General features: G+C 59.0%; 1 long non-coding RNA gene across 1 annotated transcript; it reads left to right on the forward strand.

The window, feature by feature from the left end:
- The first annotated feature begins 1,922 nt into the window (after positions 1-1,922).
- Positions 1,923-5,936, forward strand: LOC140616535 (uncharacterized). The gene is made up of 3 exons (XR_012016995.1): positions 1,923-2,444; positions 4,620-4,908; positions 5,322-5,936. It is a non-coding gene; the product is annotated as an uncharacterized lncRNA (long non-coding RNA).
- Positions 5,937-19,452: the final 13,516 nt, after the last annotated feature.

Consider the following 19,452-nt stretch of genomic DNA (forward strand, 5'->3'; position numbering starts at 1 on the left):
GGAAAGGAGAGGGGGCTCTGGCTCATTGCCGGATTCCGGCCCCAAGGGGAGGCGCTCTGTCTGGGTCCCCACCCCACCCGCGAAGTTGTGCCGCCTGGCTGGTCGCCCCCCCTCCCCCACGTCGAAGCTAGAACAGGGCGGCTGTGCCATAAACCATTCACAAGCAGGGCTTCCGCTTCAAAGTGCACCTCGGGGGTGGGGGGCAGAGGGCGGGGGTCCCCCCCTCCCACACCCAGTTGGGCCTGACCTCTCAAGTCTTCTGGAAAGTTCGCCGAAGTTCAGGAGCTCCTTTCCGGAGGTGGCGAGCAGAACGGGCCCCTGCCCTCGCCTGCCGGGTATCCCGGGCCGCTGAGGGACTCTCGTCTCCGCGTCCATCCTCGCCCCGTCGGGGCCATTACATCTCCTGGCCTCCAGGCGGCACGACAGGGTCTGGTGTCGCGGGCTCCGTAGAACTTCCACGCTGCCAGGTCCCAGGCTGTCGGGGGGGCGGGGGGCGGGGGGGTCTGCTCCAAGGGCGGTCCTCCAGCGCCGGACCCCAGCCGCCCGCCCTCGGGCCTTTATGCAGTCGGGATCTTCCTAGTCCGAACCAGGCAAGTTGGGGCCGTCTCCTCAGGCAATAACAGAATCAAGGGCATTCAGGGGAGGGAGAGGCGCCGTCTGCACCTGCCGCGAATGTTAGCACCTGCCCCGTAGCACCTGCCCCAAATGTAGCACCTGCCCCATAGCACCTGCCCTCTAGCACCTGCCCCACAGTACCTGCCCTGCAGTACCTGTCCCATATGTAGTACCTTCCCTGTAGTGCCTGCCCTGTACATAGTACCTGCCCCACAGTACCTGCTCCATAGTACCTGCCCCATATGTAGCACCTGCCCTGCAGTACCTACCCCGCAGCACCTGCCCCACAGTAGCTGTCCCATGAAGCCCGCGCTCTTGGACAGTAACCGTCCGTCTTCCTTGTATGAGAACTTTCTCCGCAGCCGCTCCCCAGAACACGCCGGCTCCTCCTCCTAAGGAAGGGGGGTGAATTGTCAGCATCGTGAGCCCTCCTGGACGGGATGTCAGATGCCGCTCCCCATTTAGAGGTCTGTTTTAAGAGGTCTCCAGACATAATTCACAGAAAAAGAGGCTCAGCATGGCGCACCAGACGGGCGTGGGCTGGAACCCCTCCGAGAGGGCCTGGCTGGGCGCCCTCGTGTCAGCAGGGGTCCCTGAAGAGTGGGGTGGGCTAGTCGTCCCCCCATGGCTGTTCCATGCACACGCCCTGGGCCCTCCTCCCCAGCGGCCCGGCCTCGGTGCCGGGTGGAGGGGCTCTACCCCCGCAGGTGCTCGGCTCAGCCGCGGCCACAGTGTCCCCCGGGTGGGAGGACGGGCCTGCCGGCACCCGGAGCTCTGCACGACGCTGGCCAACTGCACCAGGCCACGCTTCTCGCCCGCTCGATGTCGGCCCGAGTCCGCGTGCTTGGGCCAGGTGGCTCCACTGTGCAGCCCGTGTGGGCGGTGAACCAGGCTCGTGAGCGGCCCTGGGGGACTGACACGGGGGACCCTCCTCCCGCCTCTCCATGGAGGGAGGCAGCTCTCACGGCGCTTCCATCCGGGCACAGCCCGCCGGGGCCAGGAGGCCGGACTGCCTGGGTCCCGAGCATCTGAGGCCTCCCTCCAGGGCCCAGAGTCACACTCCCCGGCAGCGGCCAGAGAGGCCGGGGATAAAGTAGGACCAGCGACCGTCCCCCGAGGACAGCCCGGCCCCCCCACTGAGGCCTCCCCACCCCCGCCCCCGAGCCTCCGAAATGTCCGCCGGCTGCACCCCACGCTGCCAGTCCGAGGCTCTAAGAAACACGGCTGGTTTCAGTTCTGCTTTCACCAGCAGCTTCTTTCTGCTCTTTCAGTTGCTCCGCAGCTGTCATTTGTGGTATGTGTCACGCCGTGTTCCCGGAATGAGCGGGACAGAGGCCCCGTTAAGGCCGCACTTGCGCTCTGCACCTCCAACTCCCGGCGGACCTTCCTCAGGGGCTTCATGACAATAAGCAGTCTACACAGACACGTTTTCCCGGTAGTCTCACCGTGACTCGACCCGTTATGGGGGTTCTATGGGGCCTCTCATAGTAGGGCCACCTGGGCAGGAGAGCTGCCCACGGAAGGGGTGACCTCACGCAGCCTTCAGGTGGCCTGCAGGGACGGTGTGACCTGCTGCTCTGAGCTCAGACACGTGCTGAGGACACGTGCTCCCTGCGGTGACTTCAGGGCTAATTTGGAGTCCCCAGGCCTCACGTTCGCCCTTCGCAAGCCTACCCACCCACTCAGCAGGGAGATGTGGGGACGGTGCTTTCTCTGCACACACCCCAACTCCGTAGGATCTTTGGTTTCTCTTTGAAACAGTGAGCGCCCTGTCCGCAGAAGCCGGGCTCAGCTAAACGTCCTCGGCCCCCAAGGGGCAGCGGTTTCAGGTGAGGATGGGAAGGGCCAGCAGAGGCATCTCTGCCTCCCACGCCCCTCGGCTGCCCCCCCACATCCTCTCCGCCTCCCCCCATTTTCCTGGCACCTCCATATTCAGGGGAGCATCCCAGCAAGCCTCCCCGAGGGTGTCTTCAGCCGTCTAAACGATCGAGGAAATTGGGGCTGTGCTCAAAGGAGGTGCTTAGGAAGAGGGTCATCCGATGCTCCCAGGCTTTCCCAGGGGTGCCCCAGAGGAGCTCCAGCTCAAGGAGCTGCAGCAGAACGACTCCAACACTGCCCTGCGCTCAGGGAGGGCCGGGTCCTTGTGGTGGCTGGGACACGAATGGGCTCAGGGGAGGGCAGTGATGGGACCCTCCGTCACCGGGTGCTGAGCGCCCGGACATTAGAGCAGCAGGTGCTGGGGGGCGGGGGCAGGGAGGCCAGTCAGAGGTGCAGCGCTCTGTGGCGGTGGGAGAGAAGTGCACAGGGGCCGGGGTGCTCCCGCTCTGGACGGTGAAGGAGCCCCCCAGCGGGAGCAGCCAGCCAGGGCAGGTGACATTCGAGTCCAGGAGGGGGCACGCCTGTGAAGTGTCCAGGAGGCACTGGGGTTTGGATCCAGAACCTGGAATGAAGGGTCAGGGGAGGCTGTGCAGCTCCCGGCGGGGGTTGGGGGGGTGCGTGGTGGGACCAGGCCAGGTCGCCGAGGCACCTGACAGTGCAGTGATGCTGAGCAGGACGACAGGTGAGGAGGAGCGGCCACCACTCTGCAGGGCAGGGTGCATGGAGGGAGGGGGGCTGGTGCCCTGTGACCCCAGGGAGAGCCCACCAGCGGCTGGAATGTGGAGGGCACGGGGCGGCCTGACTCCAGGAGGAGGGAGCGCCTTGGGGACAGGTTGCCGCAGGGAGGCCCCGTGTGCTCAGGGATGGGGGAGCCTGGAGCCCCGGGCTGCGGTGTGTGTGCAGGAGAGGCAGCCAGGGGGACAGACACACAGACAGTAAGGGGAGGGGAGGGCACAGAGCTCCTCCAGGAGGAGAACGAGGGCCCTCTGTCAACCACTGCTGCACCGGAGGTGCTAGGCAGGCGGGGAGAGGTGGCAGGCCTGACCACGGAGGGGGGCGGGCAGCCGAGTGGCCAGGTGCAAGCCCGGCGTCTCAAGGACAGGGACAGCAGGCCATGGGCTTGGGGGCAGCTCCCAGCCTTGAGGTGCTGCTGAGTCCCTGCTGGGGACCCCCTGAGCATCTCTGACCCCCCACACCCAGGGGCAGTGGCGGTGGGAGGCACCCCCCTTCTGAGCCAGCCCAACCCACGGGGCTGAGCCTTGGACCGCTCGGGGAGCCCTTCAGACAGGTGCCTCCCAGTGCATGGCCCCGTCCACGGCTATCGCCCAGGACCCCGGGGCACTTGAAGAAAGTAGCTCCGGTGAAGAAGACACAGAAGTGGCTCAGGGAACCTCAGGAGTCCCGCTGGAGATGACTCCCTTCCTTCAGGGCGGGGACAGTCAGCCTGGGGTGGGGCCAACCACGAGGGGAGCAGGGCTGAGGCTCCTGTCGCTCTGCATTACAGAGCTCCTGGATCACACGGCTCCTGAAGGCGGCTGACCCCACCCCCGTCATTTGCATCCCTTTGAACTGGATTTCCTGTCTGTTTAGACTGTAAAAAGTCCTAAGAGAGTCCAACAAACAGAAATGAGATCACTGCTTGCCAACGATCCACATGAGCGCAGAATTTTATGAGGGGAAAAGGAAAACCTGTTTTGACATATAAGCATCAGAATAATCCACATCCAAGTAGGAACCTTTACAATGACTATGAGGAAAATAGAAACAGCCAGGTGCAAGGCTCTGGAAGTCCAGGTGAGCATGAGGGTAGAGACCATCAGGTGCAAGGCTGGGGGAGTCCAGGTGAGCAGGAGGGTAGAGACCATCAGGTGCAAGGCTGGGGGAGTCCAGGTGAGCAGGAGGGTAGAGACCACCAGGTGCAAGGCTGGGGGAGTCCAGGTGAGCATGAGGGTAGAGACCACCAGGTGCAAGGCTGGGGGAGTCCAGGTGAGCAGGAGGGTCGCCGGCTCCGCGCCCAGGCTGGAAGGGCCTGACTGTGATCCTGTTCCCGCCGTAGAAGGAGAGGAACAGAGACCCTGTTTTCTTTTTTTTTTTTTTAATATTTATTTATTTATTATTTATGATAGACATAGAGAGAGAGAGAGGCAGAGACCCAGGAGGAGGGAGAAGCAGGCTCCATGCCAGGAGCCTGACGCGGAGACCCCGTTTTCTGATCCGACCTAACAGCCCCAGCCCGTGGCCTGTTTCCACCGCTCTCGTCCAAGAGGAAGGAGTCACTGAAGCTGCCAGGGTCCCAGGCCGACCGCGGAGCAAATCACCCCCACAGCCGCGAGGGCGGCCCAGACTCCTGCTGTCCCCCGGGGGACCTGCCCACGGGCCGCCTCTTCGGGGCCCAGAGACCGGGAGCAAGGTCAGGTGAGAGCAGCTCAGTCCCCGGCGTCCGGGCCCCTGGACGGACATGTGGTCCCAGCGGAGGTCATGTGACCCGGGGTCGGCAGCCTGACGGGTGGGCAGCTTGCGTTTCTGACCCACACGGTGAAAATAAACCCTCTCCCGGGGTCAAGGCCCCGACAGCCTGTCCTCACGCCCCTGTCGCTCCGGGGGTGACGCTGCCCGCAGCCGCCCTCTGCCCGGAGGGTGAGAGCCGCACGATCCAGAGGTGAGCTCGAGTGACCAGGACCTCGGGTGACACATCCGTCTCCCCCATGTCCCCCCTGCACAGCTCGGACCAAAGCCCTCACCCCTCCCACAGCGTGGGGTTACACGGTCACTCAGCACACAGCAGACCGCCTTTTCCCCCATTGATGTATTTTTTTTTTTTTTAGCAGATTCCCCAGAAAACGGTGTGTTACTTCTCTAGGCTTCCTCCGCTGACTGGTTACTTCTTTGGTTTGGTTCAGATTTTGAAAACACATCATTTCAATGCCAAGATTAACAAAAGCTGGCGCTTTATGATGTTGGAATTGACCCAACAATTCACAGATTAAAAACAAAAAACAAAAAAACTTCAGAGCCAATCAAGTTGGAAAAAGCTGCACATTCTGTTCGCTGGATGGTCCTGCCGACCCTGCAGACCCAGGTCCTCCCACTGTCCATTTGGGGAGTTGTAAGAATTCGTAAGAAACAAAAGGAAAATCTCCCTGCCTTCATTTTTATGTCTCCGGTGTTGATACTATCTCCCTGCCCACGGCTCTGCTGAGTAAACAGCCTCATCTCCGCACGGCCACCCCCACCGCAGTGCCCTCCCCCGCCGGCCCGAGAGGGTGGAGGCTGGACCCGACTGGACGCGGCCGACCCCTGAGCTGCCACGACCCACCGTGGCCTGGGTGGCCCAGGTGGCCTGGTCGAGATGATGAGCAGAGTCCCCTTGGGAACCGGGGTGCATAGAGATGGATCTCACGGGGCGGGAGCTGAAGCCAAAAGGATGTGTAACTGGAGCTGCAGCGGGGGCTGGGGGCTGGGGGCCGGGGGCTGGGGGCATAGAGCCCTGGGGAAGCAGGAGGGACGCTGACCACCGTGCATGTGAACACAGCAGCACTTGTCAAAAGGGGATGGCCTTCAGCTGGTCACCACCCCACTTGGGGTGTCCCCTCTTTCCATGAGAGAGATGCAAGACCTCATGATTTCCAAGCCTCTGAAACCTTTGAATTCTTTTTTCTTCCATGTTGGAAGCACAGTTTAGGTACGTGTGCTTGTGGATGTCTCAGCAGCGTCCACATCAGGGCCTGGGCTGGTGACATCCCAGAGCATCCGTATGTGGCCCTGGGCTGGTGACATCCCAGCAGCATCCCTATGGGGCCCTGAGCTGGTGATGTCCCAGCAGCGTCCACATCAGGACCTGGGCTGGTGACGTCAGAGCAGTGTGTCCTTATGCTGTCTGGTAAGGCACAAAGGGACAGGGGTGGACCTTGCCCTTGCCCTTGCCCTTCTCCCTCCGTGCCTGTGTCAGGCGCAGGGAAAGCCCGAAGGCCTGGCCGGCGTGTGTTGCTCCCGCCGCAGGCCCGGCACTGGGCTGGCACCTGGGATCGGCGCATCCAGTGTGGAGTCAGCTGCCGCACGCGCATCTGCCTTGGGCGGGGTGCTGGCCCCCACTGCCTCCCCAAGTGAAGGGCGCAGCCCCTCCCAGGAGAGCTGACAGCCTGCGGGGGGGGGGGCCCAGGTGTGCGCCCCCCGCCTGTGCCACACCTGGACCAACAGCCCTGCCCCCATGCCGGGGTGTGAATGGGGAAATGACACACGTGGCAAAGGCCCATGGGTTCCTCCCTCATCTGGCCCAGCGCGCTAGAGTTTGACCCCAAGTAGGCAGGAGCTGAGTGCCAGGTGCGCGGGCCCGGGGAGTCCTGGAGGAACAGGTGGTGCAGCTCATGCCCTGGCACCCCGAAGTCCCCGTCTGACCCCGTGTGTCTCAGGAGCGCTTCCTCTGCGCTCTCCACCCTGGCCCATGACTCAGCGGGGTCGCATTTCCCAGGCCCTTCCCATCAAGCTGCCTCCCCCTTTTAAAGGTAAAGTCCTACATTTACTGTAGTGTTTCTGGACAGGGGTTCTCCAGAGAAACAGGATGGACGGGGTACACACAGGTACATCGTTACAGGAATTGGCTCGCGGGATGCGGAGGGCCTCGAAGTCCCATGATCCACCATCTGCAGACTGGACTCCCCAGAAGGCCGGGGTGACGCTCCGTGAGAATCGAGGCGCATCAGCGTCCCAGGGCGGGAGGGGACGGCTGTCCCGGTGCACGGTGCACGCAGAGACGGAGCTCACCCGCCCTCTGCCTTCTGGGTTTATGTGGCCCTAACGGATGGGCTGGCGCCCGCCTGCCCTGCTGAGGCCACCTACGCGGTCTGTGGACTCCAGAGCTGATGTCCTCAGAAATGCCACCAAACAGCCCCCAGAAATCCTGTTTTGCCAGTTAGCTGTGCTTCCCTTGTCCCGGCCAAGCTGACGTGCGTGCGACATCAACCATCCCCAACTTCCTTTATAGGTGGAGAATCCAAGGTGCCTTGGTCACCGTGCTGGCGTTTTTTATTGTGATTTCTGTTCCTGGGTCGGTGCTCTGGGTGCAAACTGGACAAGGTTTTTGAGTCTGGGACATGCGCCCGTGGGGCTTCTTGTGACCTGGATGACGTGACCCGGACGCCCTCCACCGTCCCCCCCTCCCCCAGAGCAGCAGCCACTGTGGGCGGGCCATCCCCTCATCCACTCCCTGCCACGGCTCCTGTGGCCCCTGGGCAGGTCCCCCCCCCCCCCGCCCCTCTCTGTCTTCCAGGGTAGGATTGCAGCCACCCCTGGCCCAGAGCTGTAGGGCGGGCAGAGAGCGAGTCAGGGCTCTTGCACTTGACCCTCCCATTTCCCCGGCTCTGCGTTGAACACGCGCACACACACCCTGCAGCTGTGAAAGGGACATCCACGCCTTGGTCCTTCGCAGGTTTGGAGAAGCATATTTCCTCCGACCGGCACGCTGGCTCTTATCTGCTCTCAAACCGTTGCACAGGGACCTGGGGTGAAGACAAATTGCCCCAAGCAAGTGTAGTGCACTTTACACAACCCCCTCGAGGGCCGGGCGTTCCTGCGCACACGTGGGTGCCTCCTTCCGCCCCGCGCCGAGAACAGGGAGTGTGGGGGATCCCCACCCTGTGGGTTCTCGGTGGCCCAGCCGGGTGGCCCTCAGCTCTGCAGCCGCACGGTCTGGCCACAGCAGAGCCTGAGGCCCTTGGATGGAAAATGCACTCTTAGGTGCCCTCCCGTCTTCTTCGATGCCCCCACCTCTGTGCCAGGACGTGGATCCTTTCTCATCCATGTCATCACCACGCTCCGGGGGTGGCGCCTCCGTCCTGCAGCACAGGAGCCTCAAGAAGAGCTGGGGCGGCCAGCAGGGCCTGGGGGTGCTGCTCCAGCTGGAGGGGCGATGCGGTGGCCGTCGTGGGGCCGGGGAGCCCGGCATCGACGTGGGGGCCCTGGCTTCCACTGCTTTCCTGGGAGTCGGAACCCTGAGCGCTGGGAGGTCCCATCAGCCTCCTGCAGGGTGACCCTGCGGGGAAGCGCGCCTGCCAGGCGGCCCTGCCAGCGTTTCCTGGGAGCACACACCCAGAGCCTGTGCACGTGTGTGCATGCATGCGTGCACGCACTCTCTCACACACACACACACACACGCACACACACCCATTAATCAGAGCTCTGTCTCCATTATCGTCCTGACCTCGCGCCAGAGCTGCCTTGATCAAGGCGGTGCTCGCCTTGAGGACCGCGGATGCTTTCCGAGGGCTGGGAGGGTTTCGTCAGTTGGGCCCTTTCCAGCGTGAGTCACTGTCCGCCTCTTCGCCTTAATTAGTGTTCGGGGAGTTGCTGGTGTAACTCTGGTGAAGTCTAGAGAAATTAATCAAAGTGTATCTTGCACTTGAAACACACTCAGAACCACCATCCGGCCAAATCCCCCGGCACTGGCACCCGGACAGGCCAAGCCCCCCCACCTCCCCAGCTCAGCTTGTTTTAAATTAGTTTGCAATTTCCCACATGCTCAAGACTGGCCTTCCTCCCTCGATCTGGCACTTTCCTCTTCAGTATTTTCTTCTGGAAGGGTTTTTTTCTTTTTATTGTTTTCCCAACCGTGGCAATTTCTCAATCCACTGCATACCATCTGTCTCAATAAAACGGTTCTCACGGAACCTGGGCCCAGGAGGCCCCGGGCACATGCGTCTCTTGGCACGGTCCTTGCGCCCCCGTGCTGCCCGGACACGTGGCCACGCCGTGTCTAAGACAGAGGAGGTTTCCATCGGCCGCTGGGCTAGGCCTGCCCCCCTGCAGCCTCACAGGTGCTGGAACACGGGGTGCTCGGTGCGCTGCCTCCAGGGTGAGCATCGTCATGTCCATAATGCCACCACCACCACCACCCCCATTTCACTTGGGAGACAGAAATACAAATGGACAACGGCCAGACCGTGCATACACAAACGGCAGCCCGACCCACACCCTGTGCAAACCGGCCGGAAGCCTGACGCGCAGGAAGTCACAGCATCGTCCCTGGTCACAGCCCCGGGAGCCTGACGTTGTCTGGGACGATGGGGCCCCAGCGACCAGGCCCGGAGTAACCACTGACAGCTCCCCTACCTCCAGCCTCAGAACCAACCACAGTGACGGTGGCCGACCCCTTGCACAGCAAACTGAGTCACCAGCCCTTGTCTGTCTCCTGTGTCTTTGCGCCTGGCCACACGCATCACGTGTGAGCGAGCCCCGCGTCTCAGGACACGTGCGGCGCCGGGCAGGCCTCAGGGACGTGCGGCTCTGCTCCTCGGTGGTGCCCGGCCTCCTCGGGGAGCCGCGCTGTGCCTCTGGCTGGAGGGCTCTGCATGCCGGGGGCCGGTCAAACTCGGTCTGGAACGTTCTTGGAAGCTAATCTGGGGCTTTGAGGGAAACCCTAAGTTGGTGGCCTGGGACCAGAAAGTGGGGACTCAGGCTCCCCCTGAGTTCTCGGGTGGTGTGGGCCTCTCACAGCCCCTGAACGGTGCATGTGGCCACCGGGTCCCGGCCCCCCGGCCCACACGGCCCCTCCCGTGCACACGCCCGCACACCCTGCTTTCACCTGCTTTTGCTCCGTCCTGCCCCTCCCTGGGGGCTTCCCCACCTGGCCATTCCCTACACTGTCCAAGACAGGAGGTGGCTCTTGCCCTCCATCCAGAAGGCCTGCCCGAGCTCGGGGGGCCTCCCCGCAGCCCTGCCCACCCCGGCGTGGAGGCACGGAGCCCGTACTGAGCCCTCCCCGGGAAGGATCCCATTGCCCGTCCCAGGCCTCCAGCCGCTGCTGGTGTCGGTGCCTGGGGGGTGGAACCATAGACCTTGCTGGCCTCGCCAGGGGAGACGCTGCAGCTTTGACACAGGGACATGCCGCCATGCAATCTGCTTTGCCAAGACAACTCTGGCAGCGGTGGCGGATGGAGAGGATGGAGGCAGGTAGAACATTGGAGGACAAGGCATTCTTGCAGTGGCCCTAGTGAGCCGCGGGGGCTGGAACCGTCGAGGATCCGAAGTCATCGAGGTCCTGCCCCTTCTATGTCTTCTCTTCAGAAAGATCAACTCCATGGGTCGTTTGAATTTCTACCCCTAATGTCCCTCAACTGTGCGTGATTTGGTGCTAAATGGACTCCATGGGTCCTTTGAATTTCTACCTAAATGTGCATGGTTTGGGGCTAAAACGGGTCATGTTTGCCAGATGGGCAGCACAGTGACACACACGCATGTACACAGGTGGCAGGGGTGGGCACGGGCGTTTGGAACGAAGCAAGGCACTCGAGCACCCCAGGACAGGGCGTAGGCTGAAGTCACGGTCCCGTACCCATTGATGGTGAGCCCCCCGCCGTGGAGTTAAATGATGAGGACGGTGGAAACAAACTTGACTTTGAAAGCGAGACCGAGTCCCTGAGCAGGGCCTGTGTGCTGGTGGTGCCGTCCCGGGGCAGCGCGGATGGGGCAGGACGCATGGGGGGAAGGAGGCCTTGCCTGCCTGTCACAAGCTGAGCCCCCTTGCTCTCTGGCGGGGGAGACCTCCACGCTCAGGGAACCGGGTCCCTGGAGCCTGTAGCCACTGCAGCTGGGCGGGGAGATCTTTGTCCCCACGTCTGCTGAACACAGCCGGGCTCGGGGACGGCTTCCTGGAGGCCCGGGGGATTTAGAGCCCCCTGGACACAGGCAGCAAAGCTCTGCTTGTTGCCAGCAAAGCCCTGGCAACGGAGGGCGCCCCCAGCCACGGGGAAGGAGGTCCCCGCAATGAAGGGGCCAGAGCGGGAGACCACAGTGGTGGTAGATGGGCCCCACGGCCCCCTGGACCAGACAGGGGGGTCCACACCCTCACAGGAGTCACGGGTCCCCTGGAGAGTAGGTGGGCGCAGGGACTTGGCGCCACCCGTGCAAACAACGCGGCTCCGTCGGGGCCTGAGAGTTCTCACTCCTGGCCTCATTTGGGTGACATTTTTATAGCCTTTCCCTGCAAAATGTAATCATTTTTTTTTAAAGATTTTATTTATTTATTTATCCATGAGAGACACAGAGAGAGGCAGAGACACAGGCAGGGGGAGCCCGACACGGGACTCGATGCCGGGACCCCGGGGTCACGCCCTGAGCCCAAGGCAGATGCTCAACCGCTGAGCCCCCCGGTCGCCCCAAAATGTAATCAATTAGAAGATGTTGTGTTATCAGAGGTTCTATTGTCCTTACTCATCTACGGGAACCCTCTCTTTCCAGCTTCCTTATTCCAAAGCTTTGGGTCCTTTCCGACTTGGAAAAGGAGCGACTTTCACGAGCGGACCTCCGCGCTCTCCGCGCCTTGCTGACTGCCATGCCCCCAGATTAAGAAAAAAAGAAAAAAAGAAAAAACCCTTGTACCTTACACTTGTCCAGCTTCTCTTCTCACACGATAGTCTCCAAGAATTCTCAGAAGCAAACTCTGTACCGTAGAAATGATTTGCTCCTTGAAAGGCTGAGACCAGCCAGTAACCCATCGGATGCCAGGGGGCCGTGCTGCGCCCAGAGCACTGGTCCTCCGCCAGGGGTCGTTCCTCCCCGGGGCACGTCTGGTGATATCCGGGGACCTTTCTGGGGATCACATCTGGGGGAGGGTGTGACCAGTAGTCGGAGCCAGGGGTGCGGCCACACACACCCTGAAACGCGCAGGACAGCCCCCACCACGAGTAATGATCCGGTTCAAAATGTCAGCATCGCTGGGGCTGAGAAACGCTGCTCTGGGTGGCTTCCAAATATCCCTCTAATTTATTTTGTTTGGATGGGCTCTTGGCTTCAGGGACTGATTTCAGCTCTTTTCATATTTAAATGCATTCCCCCCCCCCCCACTATTAAATGCGATCTACGTGTGTTTCTACGAATGGGACCTATTTGCACTCTTCTTACCTTTCCCTCCTGCCTCTCGGGCCTTCTGGAGATCGCAGGCGGTGGACTCCAGGTGTTCATCCTCTGTTTTCGATAAAGGAGGCCTCTCAGGTCCCGAACTGTGCCCCCGGCGCTGCAGCATCACCCTCCGCCCTTCCGTGCTCTTCGTGCCCGTCTCCCGACTTCAGAAAGTCCTGCTCTCGGCTGCGGTTCCCCCTCCGCCCACCTGTTACAGGGTTTCGGCACCAAGCGGCTGGCGCCGCGTTCACGTTTTCGTCACTCCTGCACCCTGCGCTGCCCTGTGACCCGAGGAAGCGCCGCGGGCTGCGACTGTCCTGCCTGCAGGGGCCCGGAGCGACCTCGCCTGCCGTCGGCCTGGGGGCTCCGTGCTCAAGCCTTCTCCTCAACCGTCCACGGGTTCCACTCTGCGGGGGCCTTAGTTCAGCTTTCATGAGACTGCACGTCGCCGGGCCGAGACGGAGGCCCAGAGCCCAACCCCTGCCCTCCGTGGCTCCGCTCTCCGGCAGCTGCAAGGCGCCCACGGTGACCATGTCCCTCCCTGGACACGCCAGAGGCCCCGTCCGACTGGCCCAGGCCTAGGCCCTCCCTCCTCTCCACGGAGCTCGGGGCCCTGGCTGGGGCACAGCACCGGGACCCTGAGACGTGGCCGGGGACAGCCACGCTGATGCCCCAGGAAACGTGGAGACCCTGGGCTTGCACAAGTGGTCCCGTCCGCCTCGGTGTCCACCAAAACCATCTGCCTGCCTGAGGAGGACACAGGAGCTTCTCCGGGTGCAACAGCATGCCTTCCAGGGCCACCTCCCTCCTGCCACCGGTGCAACTCTTAGTGTCAGGTCACAGTGTCACCTGAGTGGGGACGAGGAACCTGCCGACGGGTCCTGGCAGGAGCAGGGAGGGCCCTGAAGGTCAGGGGGAAAGGTGAGCTGTGCGAAGGGACCGTGCACGGGCAGGGGCCACCCGGGGGCAGCCTCCCAGAGGCCTGGAGAAACCCTGGTGCTCCGAGGAGGAAGGCGGGAAGGGCTGAGTGGGGGGAGGAACCTGCGCCCTGGAGGCGTTTGCTTCGCCTGCCGCTGAGGGGCCAGCATCCCGAAGGCTCGGTGGCCGCCATCCCCTGGGGTAGGGGGTGGTGCTGGGGACACTGTTACTCACCTGGGCTCCCCACAGCCGTGGGGGAGCCGCCCTGGAGCATCAGAAGCTAGGCGACCACGACGGCGTGGAGAGTGGCCTGCACCCCGTGAGCTGCGGGGGCGCCTCCGGGGACAGGGCACCTCTGGGGACAGGGCAGATGGGCAGCCAGCGTGCGATCGCGACACAAGTCCCCATCCCTCACCCGGCGGACGTGATGGAGACGGGGGGCACGCTGTACCAGAGCAGAGAAAGCTCCCGACTGAGAGTCCGAGCACTCAGACGTGCGAGGAGGCCAATCCCACGTAGTCGGGCCCCACCGCTGCCCGCCTGCGCCGCCCGGGGCCAGCACGGACCTCAGACCTCGCCGCGGCGCTGGCGCGACCATGACCGCTGCCGCCCCTCGTGTACAGCTGTCGCCAGGGTCACAGTCGGTGCTCGATGGGGCAGCCTGGGACAGGGACGGGCCCCGCGGAATCCTGGCCACAGACGTCCCCGCTGGGGTGGCTCTCAGAGACCAAAGGCTCCTTCCATAAGAATGGATAAAGAAGCTGTGGTCTATGTACGCAACGGAATATTCCTCAGCCATGAGAAACGACAGATACCCACCATTGCCTTCGACGTGGATGGAACTGGAGGGTGTGATGCTGAGTGAAGTAAGTCAATCGGAGAAGGACGAACATTATATGGTCTCATTCATTTGGGGAATATAAATAATAGTGAAAGGGAATAGAAGGGAAGAGAGAAGAAATGGGTAGTAAATATCGGAAAGGGAGACAGAACATGAGAGACTCCTAACTCTGGGAAATGAACTAGGGGTAGTCGAAGGGGAGGAGGGCGGGGGGTGGGGGTGACTGGGTGACAGGCACTGAGGGGGGCACTTGACGGGACGAGCACTGGGTGTTATTCTACATGTTGGCAAATTGAACACCAATAAAAAATAAATTTATTATTAAAAAAAAAATCTTGATGTTACTGTGAGGCTACTGCTCGGCAGGCAGGCACCTGCGTCCACCCGCTCCTGGGTCCCAGGCTCCTTTTGAGAAAGAGCAGGAATGTCCCCGCTTGGCTTTTCCCTCCATGCACATTTGTTCTTGCCTTGTACCTTCATCACCATAAGTCCCAGAGAATTCTCCAGAAAAAGCAGTCTTCCCCACCAAACACTCGTGCAAAATCCACTTTTATTGAAGACTTTGTAGGGAGAGACAGAGGCAGGGACTCCCTGGTTTTCCAGGGGCCTTTCTGGGAATGCCCCCTCCTGCCTCGTTCTCTGGCACCTCAGCAGGTACGCCCTCCCCGGCCTGCCCTCCCCGGCCTGCCCTCCCACATCTGTGCTCCCACACCTGCACTCCCACACCTGTTCTCCCTGCCCTGCCTTCCCCGGCCTGCCCTCCCTGGCCTGCCCTCCCCGACCTGTCTTCCCAGGCCTGCCCTCCCACACTTGCCCTCCCACACTTGCCTCCCATATCTGCCCTCCCTGCCTGCCCTCCCCAGCCTGCCCTCCCACACTTGCCTTCCCGCATCTGTCCTCCCGTATCTGCCCTCCCCGCCTGCCCTCCCTGCTTCTTTGCCTGTGACATCCAGCTCTGACCTCAGCCCTACCAAACCACGGAGAAAGCCTCCCTAGTCCCTCTTAAACCAGCAGTTTAAGATTACTCCTGGGCTCCTCGGTGGCTCAGTAGTTGAGCATCTGCCTTCGGCCCAGGGCATGACCCGGAGGTCCTGGGATCGAGTCCCACATCGAGCGCCCTGCAGGGAGCCTCCTTCCCCCTCTGCCTGTGTCTCTGCCTCTCTCTATGTCTCTCAAAAAAAAAAATAATAATAGATTACCGATTACTGATGAGGCCCCCACCGTCCGGCTGTCCATCCCCCATAAACCATGGCCCCCGAGGAAAGGTTGGGTGTTATACCACTTTCTCCATCTCGGTACAAACGCAGATACTTGCTGAGCCGGGTTGAAAAGCGTTCCCTTTACCCCCTGCATTTGGTGACACTCACAAATCAGACCGTCTCCCAATGGGGTGACGAGCCTCCTGTTAGGACCGAAGCGGGACACAGATGCTCGTCTCCGGTTGTGATAGTTCTCGACTGTGCCCTTCGCTGCCAACTAAACGTCTGCAGGTTTAACTCTGGGGCCCCGGCACCAGCAGGGCCCTCTGCAGAGCTGCCCAAGGAGGGACGGTCCCCGGAGGCCGTGTCTCTCTGCCAGCCTGACGCAGGAACAGAGCGACTTCCAGGCCAGCACTGCCCCAGAGAACCTTCCAGATTACTCAGCATCAGCTCTTCAGTGGCAACTTCCTGGGTCACTCCCGCCGGCTTCCTCGTCCCTCCCGTGGCCCAACCCACTCCCACCCTCCTTCCTTCCCTTCCCGCCCTGGCAGCCCGGGGCGAGCTCTGCCGTGAAACCCTTTCTTTCCAGCTCTACGTGGCTACGAAGAGACTCTGAAAAGCGTGAGGCTCGTCGGGAATGGCAGCTGTCGCTCTGGCCGGGTGACTCTAGCTGGCGATCCAGGGGCGTCCCCCGCGTTGGGACCACAGCAAGGGCCCTGGCGGGTGCGGGCTGCAGGCCTGCCTGTGGGACACTCTTCCTCCGGACCCTCCACACGCGCGAGGAACGAGGAGCCGAGTCTCCCCCTCCGGCACGCGCCCTGCCTCTCCAGCCTCCCCACCAGCCCGGCTCCTGGTTTTTCCTTCGACTCCCATCCTCAGCTCTGCCCCGAAGCAGAAATCCTGGCGGCCACGTCTCTCAGGTCCTCTTCCTGTCATAAAAGACATTCCTGCTTTTAGTACAAACTTTGTTTCTTTTTTTCCCCCAGCTGACCGCGATGTTCAAAGAACACAATAAAAAGAGTACCTTCCTTTTTAAAAAAAAAATCAAGATTAAGAATCAGTCCTAAATTCCCACCAGGGAAAAGGCACTGAGCTCCTTCTGGAACATTATCAACTCTCATCTCTCCCTCCGCGTTGGATAAATGTCTCCTCCAAGAGCAACTGCTGATGAGAAACATGCATGCACACCGTGGCGTCACGGCCTTGCCCCAGAGGCCCTGAGGTCAGGGTCCCCTCCCAGCCTGCCCAGCTTCAGCGGGGAGTCTGCTTCTCCCTCTGCCTCTCCCGCCTCATGCTCCCTCTCTCTCTCTTTCTCTCTCTGTCTCTCAAATAAATAAATAAAATCTTTTTTTTTTTTTTTAAAAAAGGGTTTGACACAAGGGTCCCAGGCTGTAGGCGCCACCAGTCATCTCCTAGCCGGGGACCCAAGGCCAAGTTTCAGAATGTGCCCCTGCACACCCCTGCCTGGGATAGCAGAGGAGACTCCCCCTCCGGCGTTCCAGGCTCCATGGCCTCCTGGTCCCTGAGACACACCTAGGTAGGCAGATTTCTCACTGACACCTCTTGCACTTGGCTTCCCCGGATCAATACCCCCTGAGGTCATCTTTGAACTGCAGGGGCCCCAGAAAGAAAGCATAATAACCGACCAGAAAGTCTGCTGACCTTGGAGGCTGAAAGCTGGAGACTGAACAGGTTTCTCCACGGATGAGCTCCCTGCCTTGGACCAGTTCATTAACCTCACTGACCTTCAGTGTCTTCCTCTAGGACAAGAGGTAAAATCTAGGGTTAACCTGATGGACGGCTTTCCCCTCCTTCCCCTTAAAATAGGGATGATAAAATAAAATAAAATAAAATAAAATAAAATAAAATAAAATAAAATAAAATAAATAAAATGGGGATGAAAATTCTCAAAATTGAGGCACCTGGGTGGTTCAGTGATTGAGCATCTGCCTTCATCCCAGGGCATGGTCCTGGAGTCCCGGGATAGAGTCCCACATGGGGCTCCCTGCCTGGAGCCTGCTTCTCCCTCTGCCTGTGTCTCTGCCTCTCTCCTTCTCTGTGTCTCTCATGAATAAATAAATAAAATCTTAAAAAAGAATTCTCAATTACAAAAACCAGCTGGCCACGCTAGAAACTTTGTATATGATGTGAGGTAAGGGTAAATCTCATTTTTAAATATGTGGATATGCAATTTTTCCAGCACCATTGCTAAAAGACTGTTCTTTCTTTCAGTGAATTCTCTTAGTATCTCTGTTGAAAATTGTGACCTTATCTGCTTAAGTCTTTTTCTGGATTCTGTACTCTGTTCTTTGTATCTACATGGTTACCTTATGCCAACATTGCAGTTTTTATTTCTATAGTTTTATAGAAATCCTTGAAATCATGCAATATAAATCCTTCAACTTTGTTCTTTTTACTTTTTTACAAAATTATTTTGGCTATTGTAGGGCCTTCATACTTCTTATACAACTATAAAATCAGCTTTGTGATTTCAACTCCAAAGAACGCTATTAGGATTTTTATTGAAATTACGTTATATGAGAGGTTGGTTTGAGGAGAATGGACTTTTCAACAGTATTGAATCCTCTGATTCATGAACATGGTATAACATTCCATTAAGGTAGATCTCCTTTAATTTCTGAATAGTTTGTGCTTTTCAGCACAACAGTCTTGCACATTTTTGTTAAACTTATTCACATTATTTTATATTTTTATGCCATTGTAAATGATATTTATTTTTTATTTTTTTAAAGATTTTATTTATTCATTCATGAGAGACACACACACACACAGAGGCAGAGACACAGGCAGAGGAAGAAGCAGGCCCCATGCAGGGAGCCCAATGTGGGACCCGATCCCGGGTCTCCAGGATCATGCCCTGGGCCGAAGGCAGTGCTAAACCGCTGAGCCACCCGGACTGCTATTAATTAATATTAATTGATATTAATATTATTAATATTAATTTTTAATATTTAAATTTCCATTTGGTTCTTATTAACATATAAAAATGCAATTGACTTTTGAATATGGATTGCTGTTCTGCAATGTTGACAAGCTTATTTACTATTTGTGGTAGCTTTTTTTTTTTTAATTTTTATTTATTTATGATAGTCACAGAGAGAGAGAGAGGCGCAGAGACACAGGCAGAGGGAGAAGCAGGCTCCATGCACCGGGAGCCTGATGTGGGATTCGATCCCGGGTCTCCAGGATCATGCCCTGGGCCAAAGGCAGGCGCCAAACCGCTGCGCCACCCAGGGATCCCTGTGGTAGCTTTTTGAAGATCTTTTGGGATGTACTGTATAGACAATCTTGTCACCCATATAGACAGCTTTTCTTCTTCCTTTCCAATTGGTGTGAGTTTCATTTCCTGTTGTTGCCCTATTGCCCTGCTGGAGCCTCCAGCACAAGGTTAAATAGAAGTGTGAGAGCCTTACTCCTGCTCACAGAGGGAAAGCGTTCTGTTTTCTTACAATAAATTATGTTAGCTATAGATGTTTAGTAAATCTAACTTGTTGAGTTAAAAATTTCTCTGTTAGTCCTAGTCTTCTGGGAGCATCATAAATAGATGCTGAATTTTGTCAAATGCTTTTGCTGCATCCTTTGAGATGTGACTTGGGTGTTCTTCTTGTCACTCTCCTCTGGTGATCTCTCTTCTCCACTATCTTACAACTGCCTTCCCTCTCCAGATTTGGTCAGGGTGGTCTGCGTGACGTGGGACAATTTTGACCATTAGTCATTAACTGTCTGACCTATTGAAGCTGGACCTGGGAAAGGGCCCAAATTTCCCAGTGGGTGGCCACTTGCCAGGGAAGGCTCTTCAGGATGCACCTGTCCCAGTCAAGGCCCAGGCTGCAGAGGCAAGTGAGGCTTCCCTGGGAGACAAATCCTGGGCAGGAGGACCATGGGCAGAGACTCTGGCTCAAACTCACGACTGAAACCCCATGTCCCTTTGCAGTCAGAGGGACTTGAGGCAGAGGCCTCTGGAGTGAAAGGGATTTACCTGGAACTTGCATGAGATCCCAGGAACTGTTTTCCCAACTTATAAATAAAACCAAGACACTGCCCCCGCCAGAGTTGGAAAATGTTCAGGCCCAACTCCCCAGAGGAAGC

The sequence above is a fragment of the Canis lupus genome, chromosome 24 (assembly GCF_048164855.1).
Source record: "Canis lupus baileyi chromosome 24, mCanLup2.hap1, whole genome shotgun sequence".
Classification (NCBI taxonomy): domain Eukaryota; kingdom Metazoa; phylum Chordata; class Mammalia; order Carnivora; family Canidae; genus Canis; species Canis lupus.